The sequence below is a fragment of the Morone saxatilis genome, unplaced genomic scaffold (genome assembly GCF_004916995.1).
Source record: "Morone saxatilis isolate NCDOM2014 unplaced genomic scaffold, NCSU_SB_2.0 Contig2, whole genome shotgun sequence".
In the NCBI taxonomy this organism is placed as follows: Eukaryota; Metazoa; Chordata; class Actinopteri; family Moronidae; genus Morone; species Morone saxatilis.
Genome location: NW_023339762.1, coordinates 13,385,851 through 13,399,135, shown reverse-complemented (window position 1 = coordinate 13,399,135; position 13,285 = coordinate 13,385,851). Strand labels below are relative to the sequence as shown.

The window sequence follows — 13,285 nt, the reverse complement described above, 5'->3', positions numbered from 1 at the left end:
TGACCAAAAACTTTGACACAACTAGGATTAAAATAAAATATAAATCCCAATAAACACAATCAAACCAAAGAAATAGACCGATGGATACTTGGATTTCTTCCTGGTAGTTACAACATCAGTTCAGCCCAAAATCTGAGGCTCAGTGGATCTGGTTCCCATTGCTGAGGGTTTTCACTGTATACTACACTGAGCATGCCCAGATAGCTAAATACTCTATTTACACACCATTCTGAAATTCAGATAATAGTGGTAAATATCTGTGATTGATTGATTGATTGATTGATTGATTGATTGATTCCAGGCCAAATATTTTCAGTTGGCATATTTGAGGCATAAAATTGTTGTCAACCATGTTCAGATTAGGCACAACAACACTGTAAAAGCTGGGCTGAAACAACGCACTTCCTTTGTTTATGAGCACAAACATGTGGGTCACATTAGCATACAAAAGTATAAACAAACATGGAGGCAATTGGCAGGATTGCTGCCCAGTTTATATCCAAGGTCTGGTGGTATTTTGGATTTCACAACTGTGTCATGGCAATGTCAATTGTTGCAGTAATACAGCTAAAATCTTTCTCAAAAACCATGTCAACATAAATGCAGAAGGAAAAGACAGGAAGCAACCTGATGTTTAATCTGGACAAAAGGCACTTAAGACTTTGAAGACTACCTCAGAGTTTCCTGCAGTGTTTTATAGCAGAGGCGGTCCACCAAGACCACCTAACATCCTACAAGTCAATACTCATTTAAGAAATAAAACATTACCCTTCAGGGAAAAAGAGCAGAAGCGCTATTTTACACAACAAATGCTATACAATAAGTGAGTGTAGTTGCTTAGTCCTGAAACCCTGGACCCCCTAGGGGTCCTTGAGGGAGTCCCCAGAATAGTAAGAAATATTGTAATTTCACTATTATTAACTTAAAAATTTATTTTTTAAAAACAAACTGTAGTAATGCCTAAAACAATGGACTTTCTTTACATCTGAGACTATAGGCAACAGCTTGAATGCAAAGACTGTTTGAGTTGAAATAAAAATAAAAATATAACAATGTTTTAATGTCATCAAGTAGTATTTAAGTGTTCATAGTATTCATTATAGTCACAAACTGTTGTGTGCCTTGGTGTTTTCCCTTGTTAAAGAGAGTTATGGGTTGTTAATTGTTGTGTTATAAAGGTATAACCGTAAGCAAGAAGGATACGCAGTTAATAGGACTCCCTTCTCAACACACGCAACACAGCTTGTCCCGAGGGTAGCACTCTTAGCAGCAAAAACAATATTGCTGCCTATTGCAGAGTTACAGCAGTTGTTTCAGCTATGCATCGTTATGATGGTATATGAAAAATTCATATCATACAGGAAATGAAAACCGGTATACCAGTTCATCTGGTATATCGCCCAGCACTAATTGTGCTCCACTGAAAAGCACAAAGCTGAGCTCCATTACAAGACTGAAAGCCAACACAAAAGTATCATTCAAGCTGCACACAAAATCAGAATGAAACAGTACTTCATTACAAAGTTGCTGCAAACAGAGAGATCTGCGTCTTTGTGGATTTTGCAAGGGGCTGTACAGAAGCAGCAGGGCAGGTGTCCCACTGGGTTACAGGAGCCAGAAGCTTTGCATCTGGATCATTTCCTCAGCCCAGAAGGCCTCCACACTGGGACCTCCTCATAAAGCTGCACATGTGCCAAAGAACCTCAAATCCCTGTGAATCCTTCGTCTATATCAGCCCGTATGTGGTGGCTGTAGTGATAGCAGGTAACAAGCTGTGACAAAATCACAACATCACAGAGAGGGAGCAGTGAAAATGACTCATGCTTTTTGTCTCTCACACTGTCAAATATGCTCACACTAATGGCCAAATAGCCTAAAAATGTGTTTCTGCATGGGGGGAAATGGTTTTATCACTTGTGTTCTTCAGCAGAGCAGAGCGAGACTGACAGCAGGAGGATTACTGGAGCAGCAGAAGATGAAATCCAGATAAAGAAGAACGCTGAACCATGTGAGTAAGAAGAAGATACACTCCTGTCTACAGAGGTTCACTCTAAGCTCGATACTTCCAGGACAAGGAGTTGAGAGACATCCTTTGGGGAGATATCCTGCCTGCGAGTGAGTCCCAAGAGGAAGCCAGAAGGGACTGAAATGTGGAAAAAGAGGGTCGGACATTTTCCGTGGTACAATCTCGTGAAAATGCAGGAGTGCTTTAAGACACATTCCTTCGATAGGCTGTGGGAGCCACAAGCGGGGAGACGTCAGGAGAAATCATGCTTGGCTCAACACAAAAAGCACTCCGAGAAATGAGATTTAATCTGCTGAGCTTAGAGTGTATTAGCCAGATGTAAACAGTCAGTGCCAGCTGTGAGAAAAATAACTTCCACAGCCCCGCTGCTTGGAGAAACAATGCATGAAACATCAAACATTACCAATGAAAGAAACTGCAAACTAGATTTTTAAAGGCCAAAATAAAACTTTCACAGGGGAAGGGACAGCTGTGGGAATCAGTGGGTTAAGGTTAACTGGCCACAGTGAAACACTTTCACTCTGAGAATACTCTGCCTGTAGGCCCAAGCTGTGGGAAAGGGAGTTTATGCAATTACATCACATTGATTTATGGGAGACAGAGGAAAGATGGGGAAAAGGATGGAAACTGAGCTGCTTGGAGACGGTCCAAGATTAGGTCCCTGAAGAAACACAAGTCAATACGTTTACACCACAAAACATGATAGATCTGACACAGTTGTGTGGTCAGAGAAACACTGGCAACACCATGAGGTCAAGGCTATCTAAAATGATTGGTTTTGATTTAAGACTTAAAAACATAAAACTATGAAAACAGTTGTAATACAGAAGCCTCTCGATGAACCTGCTCATGGAGCACATGCAGAAGTTCAGAACAGTAAAAACACCACTTTAAATTCTCTCAACTCTAGGGAACTGATGACAACTGTCTTGCTCGAGCAGATGCTGCTGATGCTGTGTTGAGTATTAATTGGGGGTAGTGATGAAATTGTGAGTAATGCGCCTAAGCGTGCACTGCAGTGTTAGCGGGAGGAAGCGTATCTCCCATCAGCCCACTGCAACCTAACAGTTATAAATAAACAGCCCATTTAGTGCTCTCCACTACTGTAACAGGACCACAGGACTGACCACAGCTGGGATATTTATGGTGAAACACATTACTGCTGTTCTGCTTCTTCAAATATTTGCGTGTGACTTGAGTTTAAATGCTAAAACTCCCCCCAAAAAGCTATCTTCCTTCTGCTTGTCTTGGAGATGCACGTACAGCAGTCCTGTGAGCTGAAACCAAGCGTCTGTGTGCCTGAAGTGCTAATTACCTGTAGAAGTAACTACAGCAACGTTCATCAAATTGCCACAGTTGAATGTTGCAGAAGTCTATGCAAAATGCTAATATCCATTGAGGATTTCTCTCATACAGTCTTTGCAAAAAATCCTGAAACAAACAATGTATGCGCCGACACAACAAAGAAAAAAAATACAACTCATTAATTTTCACAACATGAAACCTGCAGTGATACCAGCCACCAAATGGCGAAGATATGAACAAAGCACAAGGAGATTACAGATTCAGTATAATGAGCTGTGGAGTTACAGTAGGAGATATGAAACGGTTTTGTTTTTTTTAATTTGCAAAATATCCAACTGTCTGCTATGTCTCAAGCTTCTTGGAAACACAACAGACCTTTGGTTCAGGCCAAAAGCAACAGAATAAATATATACACACGAGGAGCTGGCCAAATATTTGAAGGGGGTGTTTAGAAACCTCGTAGTATAGACTGGATTATAACGGGTGAGGTGGGGGGGTTGCTCTAGATGTGGCAAATACATGGAAAACTTACCCAGACATGTTTTGAGCCAGAAAAAGTTGGACATCTGTTCCTTATTACATTAAAAAAGCAGCTTGTCCAATTCCAAACTGCCTGCAGAGATAAGCAAAAGTGGTTTTGGTAATTGCTCACAACATTGGCTTTCCCCTACTTCATTGTTCCTTTTGTGCATCATTTTAATGTGGTGAAATCAAATGAGATCATATCCGGTATTGACCGAGACTAATTTTTATTGAAGTATTGAAGAAAGTAATCTGATCCTAAATCCTGTTTTGTCATCTGTCCAATTAAAGCACCAGTTTGGAGCCTTTTTGTTTTTAACTGTATGGCTTTACAGATAAAGCCAAAAGAACCTCTGCATGTCCAGGGGTTTTCAGACACACATACAATATTACTTTGGCTTCAACATTGGTGCTGAGGCATTTCACATGGGATCTGGCTCCTGCCAAGTGTTATCGGGAAACATGATCTGGGCCCGTTACTCCAGGGTGTAAACTCTTGGAGAAATGCCTGAGCTGTCTGTTTTTTCCTCAAACACTTCACAGTTCTGAGCGTCACACCCAGGTGGTCAAGATTACGTTGGATGACTTTACTGCCGGCCCGCTGTCCTGACGTGGGACAGGTGACAAATCAGCGGGAAGCCATCCAAGATCACCTGATGTTCAACTGTAAAAAAAAAAAATCCCCACAGAGCATCTGTACTTTTTTTTTTTAACGCTTAAATCAATGAACACTGAAGCCAATTTAATTTCACATACTGGAGACACCTGCCGTGCCTGTGCTATCTCTGACAAACACATGTGAAGGTGATCCCTGGATTCTACTGTCAGGAACGTTAGGACTGAAATACATTTTCATGAAAATATCAAACTCTTTTAATATACCTCAAATGGTTATACAGTGGCTAGCTTTCCTATGCAGTGGATTCTCTTTTCCTCAAAGCTTCAAAGAAAAAAGATGGAGCGAGGTATGGATTAGGGAAAAAAGGAATTACGCTTCATGGTTTGCATGTGTTTACCCCCTGTGTTTAACTATTAGTTAAGACATTTTACTGTGAAGAAAATAGCACCTCATATCTATTTTTGCTCTTTTCTTCTTAGAAAACCACAGCTTCTTAAGCATTCCTTGCTTAAGTCGATCCACTGAGCATATAGAGTGCAGCACATTCCCTCCACAGTAATGGTAGCGTGGCTTGCTTGTGGCCGTAACACATCGGCTGGCATTGACCGACTGTTTGCCCAAAGGACAGAGGCCGTGTTTTAGTGCAGCGACCCGTGAATGCTGTCTTGAGGAACGCGCTTTTAAAGTGGCGGTGGGCTGAAAATTTCATAAAGCACCATCAAAAAATCATGAGGCTGTGGAGCGCTTAGTCTTTGCTGTCTAATTGTTTTTCCCTTTTGAGGAGTAAAAATAACTGTCTACAACATGTAGATTTGAACCGCTGTTAAAAGGCTATTATTCGGTCACACATGCAGCTGTTCAGACAAGGAAATTCATCACATGCAGAGAAGTTGTCCAGGAACCATCACTGCAGTCTTCGCGCAAACAGCTTTGGATCGGTGGGGGATGCTGTGTCGCTTGAATGACCTAAACTGGCTTTAGGCTACACTGTCAGTTCAGCAAACCTTTGCGCTTCACTTTTTAACCACATGTGGTCTAACGGTGTGATTGTGGGCAATAAACCGAATGACACTGAAGAAACACTAGCAGAAAATCCTGCAAAGAGAGCACACCTGTATCACACTCTAACGCAAGAGGACTTTATTTGCCTTAACCTCAGGTGAGATAACTTTATTACAAACCACAAGAGAAGCTCTAAATGCAAACAGACAGACGGCCCTCACATACTGTACACTGCTACTAGTTTATAATCTCTAAAGATTTGCACTTCCTGTTCTTTAACAAGCTGAAGTAAAACACAAGCATCTATCTCGGAGGCTTGGGATCCTGGCAGGAGAGGCATCATTAGCCGGCCCTTCCCCCAAGTTTCCCCAGGTAGAAGTTGGGAACCCGCTGTGGATTTTTTTAAATCAAACACTGATCTGTCCCCCTGATGCTGTGGAGGCTGACAAGGAGCCCATATGTCTGATAGAATTGTAGTGATTCTCGCCCTGTGGGAGGGACTATTCCACAGCAGCAGCAGGGAGCACCGTTGTGGACAAGGTGTGTGGGCTTCAAAGGCAGCAAAAAGCAGCCAGCCTAGCGGAAAGAAAAATGCTGGGGTTCTTTTTTCAAAAGGTACTTACTCTCATATTGGCATGATATTTGAATACAAATGCACATAATCAGATTGCAAGAAGGGAGAAGGAGAATCACATTAGCCCAGTTCCGTCTACTGAAGTTTACAGCAGTTCACATTCACAAAATAAAGAAATCTCTGCTTAGCTAAGGTTTTTCTGTGCCATGTTTACAAGTTGGATGCAAAACATTTACCCTAGATTCAAGCAGATATGAGATCCATATACCGTAAATATACAACAACCCCGTTTCCAGTTCTTCGAGCAGCACCTGGGCTTGCAGGGATGTGTGTGGGAGAGCTTTATGTACATTTGTGTTTGTGTATTTGAGGTTTGTACGGTTATCACTGACTGGAACGGCAAAGTGTTATTAGCAGACTGGGATGCAAACCCAAATCACGCTCAAAATAAATCTCTTAGGAGGTACTCTATAATTCAGCCATACTGGAAAAGCCGAGACAGCAAACAAGACTACATCACATATACCAACCAACAGCCCTCCCTGTGTCCCTAAATCTGATGTAACTGCACCATCTCGGCTTTATATCTCAACTTCCAATCATAATCTAAACCGGAGAGCGTGAGCTAATGAGCTAACATTCGGCTACACCACCTGACATGCGTTTAATTTGTTTAAAATGGTAATTGGCTAATTATCTGGGTCATCATTAACAACCTACTGTCCATCCCTACAATAATTTGTGCACTCTAAATTACCAAATCAATTTGTGCTGAGAGTAAGTGCGTTTGTATTTGTGAGCAACAATTATCATATCACATTATACTGTGTAGCCTGTCGTCAGTGATTAAATATAAACAGGATCTTTAAAGGGGGCTCAGATCCCCTTTGGGCAGAGGAAATAAAAATGCAGAGCTGAACATGTAATAAAATAGGACACATAAAAAAAAGCCCCAGATGACTAATGAGGGCATTCTTGTAAAGCTACAGTATATTCTCTTCTTCCAGAAACTTGGATGGAAAGAGCAGGAGCACTCGAGGAGGAGCACCTGGTAATAGAAAAGACAGAGACGATAGAGGGGTGGAGTAGAGGGTAGTTGGGACACAGTTGTGGCTGGGGCAAGAGAAAAAGAGCAAGACCAGAAGCTGGGAGAGAGTCCCATTTCATCAGAAAAATGCCTGAGTCAGGAGACGAGAGAACCATTAGAACCAATGAGTCACAGGGAGAGGCTGTAAAAACAGATCTGAGCTGGGTTCGGCTCGCAGTACCATCCCCGAAAAATAGCCAAAAAACGTGCCCCCAAATTGAAGTACAATGGGTGTTTTGACCCAGTAGTGTGCCTCCTCATCAGTAAAGACTGATGCTATATTACTACTACTACTACAAAAGTACAGTACACGGAAAGGTCTCTGCAGATCTAAACAGAAAAGGGTTTTATGGGTAACTGTAGATCACTTGCGGGGGGCTGCGACTAACAACATTATTCATTATTATTTAATAATTGCTGAATCTGCTTATTACTTTATTGGTTAATCAATACATTGTTTGGGTCTATGAAATGTTGGAAAATAGTGACAACTAGTGATCACAGTTTCCTAAAGTTTTTATTTTTTGGCTTGAAAAACTATCCAAACAGCAAAGTGTATTTGAAACATCACTGAAACAGAGGCGGACATTTTAACATTGTGCCCCCCAAAAAAGTACAAAAGAAAACAGCATCTCTGAATGACACCTGTGCAACTTTGCTTCCATTTGCATGGAGAGCCCTAAAATGATTCACAGGATGTACAGACAAGTGATTTTCTTTATTCAACACACATCTTCTTCTTCTGCAGTGATCCACAAACACATGGATGTACAATCCCTCAGTTGTGTTGAAAACTGATTCCTCTGAACAGTGAGTCTTTATCAAAATCCTTAACAGGAACCAAGCAATTTATGCAAGAAACAAGTGAGTCTCACAAGAGTTCTTTATCTATAAAATGTTCAAATTGACGCGAAGTGCCATCTATAGTGAAAAGCTCCAGTGTTAGTCAGTCAGTGTGGAAAACAATCACATCCATGAAATGAGCTCTTCCTTCCTGGTGCTATTTGATTAGCACCCAGCTTCCTCCTGCCCAGTGTGCCAACACTGAACCCAATGTGAGTCAACCCAGTGAACTTAGTAACAAATTGGTTGTTCATCTGGGAAACTAAAAACAAATACTTCCATTTTACACACATAGAGCACAATGCGGTGTCTATATCTTTTGTTCAATTCACTTTCAGGCAGAAATGTGCTTAAACCTCAGCATCATTCAGTGGATCAAAGTGGTGCTCCAGTCTCTCTAAAGCCAGGAAGGTAATCTCCCCACACGTTAGCCCTGTGTCACATACCTATCAGTGCCAGTCTCCCCGGCCAGCCTAAGCCCCTCTCTGAGCTTTGACTACATCTAAGGGATGAAAAGAGCATGAGGTGTTGAAGAAACCTTCCGGCAAAAGCATAGGGATTTACTGAGTGTCCTCGCTCTGTGTAATGACCAGCGGGTCCTCACCAGCAGCCTTTAATGGACACCTGAGTGACACGGTTTATTAGTTCTGAAAAACATTATGTGGAGAGGAAAGATGGCTGGGGGGATTTTTGAGATAGATGTGATTTGAACATCCCGAGACGGGGCTGAGTGTACCCTCAACTAAGCGCCTACCAAGCCGTAAGCCCGTTGGACAGCCTGCTATCTGCCGAGCCCAGCTTGTCAAATACATACCTTTTACCTCATTACCTGCTCAGCACAGCCATTATTGAGGGAAATAGGGTGAACGCAAGATAAGCACAAAGAATTCTTGGGTTGAGCACAAACAGCCGGCCTGCTTCCTCCTGATAAAAAGGAAGTGTCAGCAGAGAGAGGCCCCTTAGTTTCCTGCTCTTGGTGAACTCTGGGTCTGCCAGCTGTCCAGTGATTAGGTCATGCTACTTCCTGGCCCATATAGAGACACGCAAGGGCCAAAAGAATGTATGTGAATAATACTGGATTATGCAGCATTATGTTCATGGTGATCATCATACTTTATTTTAAGCCGCCCAGTACATACACAATTAATACATTGTTTATAACACACTATGATGTAGTTGTAAACCGATATATATTCTCTTTTTATGAGTTGATTTCTGTACTTGATATAATATCACAGTTGTGATTAAAATAAAATACGTCTTTATAGGAGAAGTTAAAATAGTTAAAAATACTGTTGATTAATAAACACTTAATAGAGATTTTCCCCAGTGTGGGATCAATAAAGTGTATCTTATCTCAAGAATGTCCTAGAATGTATAAATATGTTTTAATGTGTTATAAACAATTTAATATGTTACTGCTGATAAACAAAAGGCTTAAAATAAAGTGTTTATGTTCTTTGATGACAGAGCAACAATCATGATGAGCTAAAGCTTTTCAGTGGAATTGGCAGTTGGCTTTTCTAGATGTTTGTCAGTTAAAAGATATCCAAGCCTTTCTTCAACGTGCTTCATGTTGTTTTCACTCTCAACAATCTCTACCAGCATCAGAAACTTGTACGAGGAAACAGATTTACCCCAAGCTGAGCAATCACAAGTGAAGTTTCAATCTAAATTGTAGCTACAACCTAACCCCTGAACGAACAACTATAAACCAGGCTGCTTTATTACAGCAGAGTTTTGATATTACATGACCTTAAGCTAAAACTGCCTTAAACAGACAAAATCAAAACCACAGGGTTTGGACATTCAGTGCTCACAAAACACAGTGCAGACATACAGTATATAATAACACACACCTTCATGGCTCTTAAACAGCTGATGAAAAATACACCTTTTTGCGGGAGTAAATTATTTCTGCCAGCTGAAAAGCAAATTTCATTTTCTCATGTCTCCTGACAACAAAGATGCTGAACTCATTACTGGCTGAGGCCTCTGCATCACACACATTAAATGAAGGGTCCTCTAGCAATCGAAAAAAGCAATTTTCTCATTGAGCCAATAGATACTCCATTTAGTTCCGGGCTCTCTACGGACCGCTGCTGCCATAGCGGGGCTGATACAGGGGGAAGCGAGTGTAGAGTGATGACCCAGCCTCATTTTCCCTCTGCCTTGCTGCTCTGAACCCATCGATATGGATACAGACGTGCTTCGCAGGCTGCATGAGGGGGGAATGAATGGAGAAGGAGAAGATGAGAAAGGATGGGGACAAGAGGAAGAAAGAATAATAGATGAGATGATACAGAGGGAGACAGACAGAGGAGGTGGGAGGTTGTGGTCAGGCGAGATGAATCAGGGGATGTGAGATTAGGGCCACTGATCAAATGACTGGCCAAAAAGGCAGCAGCCTCATTTGCAAGCACATCAGTCGATATCAAGGAAAGAGAGAGAAAGTGTGAGTGGGAAAGGAGTGGAGAGAGAGAAATCGGAGGCACCCGACCATGTGGAATTGCAGATTGATTAATTTCAAGCCTTTAATGAGGGGTGCTCTGCCAGGCCAGGCGGCATCATGTCATTCACCCCGTCCCTCTCAGCAGGAGCTGCCATACACTGCAATTCTCACTGTCCTATCTCTGCCAAGGGACTTGGGGCAAAGGAGCAGTGAACCCCCCCCCCCCCACTCCCACCCTCCTCACATACACACACTGTCTCTATCTCACACTTCCTTTGCTATTCATTTGTTTTTGCTGATCGTTTCATCGCTGGCACTGTGAATGTGTGATTAAGAGCAACACATTATCAGAGGCACTATTAAAATGAGTGCACTGATCACCAGTGGCAAGTCTCACACCAGGTGTTCCGTGTCTGTAGGCGGAATAAATACCAGCTTGGTTCGGAGGAGATTTGAATCCACTCAAACATGCTCCCTCCTAATTGCTATCCTCCGCATTGTTGCTGCTAACCTTTATTCCCCGAGTAAATTACACTGTAGGTTTACAAACCCTGTTGTTTGCATTTGTACTTACATCCTGCAGACATTGCTTGTGTGTCTGAGCAACACAACTATTTCCCAACACTCATGTGAATCAAACTGAGGAGAGAAAGGCTTCAGGCGGAGTTTAGTCATTCGTGTTGGCAGCTGCTCTAAAAGCATCAATACTACTGTTTCTTTTTCTTTCCTATTTTTTTTTTTTTTTGACAAGGCAAATGTTCATCCACAACACAGTGAACAAGCATGCCTCTGTTTCCAGTTTGTGTGCTCTTCTCCCTACAAATTCTTAACTCCCAATCATTTAGGGTTGGGAGAGGAAAAAAAAGGGAAAAGGGAGAAATCTTTGCATGATGCAGCAGTATAGCCCAGCTCATTAATCATGACATATGCTGATTTGTCAGTCTGTCCAAGCTGCTGGGGTGTGATATGATGCTTTTCTCCTCCATCCTGACACTCTGTACCAGCCTCAGGGAGACGGGGAGCCGGGGCGAGTGGTTGTGACTTTAACTTGAGGCGAAAAAACCTAGCATAGCACACTCACCTGGACAATGGTGAGTGTTAATAGGTCCCTTGGAGTCAATCCCCTCGGGCGGAATATGATTATAACCTGATTTCCAGCTGTTTTGTCTGTATGAGTAGAAACTTTTTACTCTGAATCTGCACTTTTTGCAGCTGCTGCTGTGTCCAAACTTTTTAGGGGGGGAACCAATGATGAAATGCCCCTGAATTCACTTAAAAGTCACACCCTCAGTGCTTTTTGTAATACTCTCTGTTTTGGGTTTTCCTTTATTCTTCTTCTCCAGAGCTCTTGAATGTGTCATGTTCGCTCTGGTGGAGATCGGACAGAGAGAGAAGGATGAGGTGGTTTTGGATGATGTATCCCCGTGATTAATGCAAACTGACAGTGAACTCCTGCCCTACAGCAAAGGTAGCGCCGTCAGAGACATCCATCTGGTGACCCCATACATCTCTGCAGACAGCCTGCTCTGGCTGCTCCCCCGTGGGAAGCATGCCAGCTTTGAGACTGACACACATCGCTCCGGATTTCCCCTGATGCCATGTTTCTCATACTATAACCTACTATTATCTGTAGGCTGCATATTAAACCACATTTCACAGACAGATCCAGGGCACAGTAAGTGTCTTTGTGCATCCGTCTGTTTTATTCCTAAAAGGAAAAAAAACCTGACCTGAAGTTAAGTCTTCATGGTGTAACAGCCGAATAAACGACTTAAACAATTAGCATTCAATATTCCCTTCATTTAATCTCTCTTTCAAGGTGTTCTTTTGCTCTCTGCGGCTCATCTGATGAAAAAATGTAACTTGCAGCAAAACAAAGTGAGGAGAAATCAAACACTGCGCATAACATCACCCATTGGACATGCTGTTTTAAATAAGGAGCCCGTTCAACAAGCAGCCACGAAAACAAGCGAGGGGATTCAAACATGTAAATCATCTAGCATTTTATTCATTTCAAACACACGCATTTAAGTTGGAGACACTTTTGTAGAGCAGCCACACGTTTTCTTACCTCAAAGCGCAGCTCAGTGCCGAAACCTCAGTCTGTGACAAGCTGTTTCCCTGCGAAAATGCCACTGAAACAGCCGATTCTGAGAAGCTCCGGGACTGCTGGAGGTAAGTATTCAAATGAAACAAAAACACGCCGATCAGTCGGGGGTTGTCCACGGAGGTGATTTTGCGCCAAGCAGCGTCCAGCTAATAAAATCCACCGCTCCGAGACCTGCGGTCCCAAAATTGGACAAGCGTGCAGTGTTGAGGGGAGATTGGTATGCAAACAGTTTTCCTGAAGTCACTGAAAGCTGAGCGGCTCATCCAGCTGCCTGCTGCGCTCCGGAGGGCGGAGACTCTCCTCCAACACACACGCCCCCGGAGGAAACACGGCCACAACCGCACACTCACTCCGGTTCACCGTCTCTGATGTGGCCCCTGTTTGATTTGGGAGTAGGGGGGACACAAAGTTGGTACAGCAGTGGCCTTTTATCATCTGCATGGACTGAATCCTTTGGAGTATTATGCCTTTTTTAATTGTGTGTGTCCGCATTGTACAAAAGTGTGTCTGCCTAATGTCTGTACATGCTGGTTACTTTGTGTGTTTAGCAGCCAGCTGATAAGGGAGCACTGTTTGTTATTGTTTGGTTTCATGTGGTGTTGAATGTTTGGTCATGTTGTGGTCCTTTTGTAGTTTAAAGCTGCGTTTTTTAGGCTTGCAGGACTGCTATTTTTGGATGTAATATTCATAGGTATGTTTTCATTAGTGCATTATCACTTGAATACAGAAATTTTTGTGTTTTCGT

At 42.5% G+C, this 13,285-nt stretch overlaps 1 pseudogene; it reads right to left on the bottom strand.

Moving 5' to 3' along the window:
- Positions 1-12,814, bottom strand: part of LOC118330354 — a 31,060-nt pseudogene extending 18,246 nt beyond the window's left edge.
- Positions 12,815-13,285: the final 471 nt, after the last annotated feature.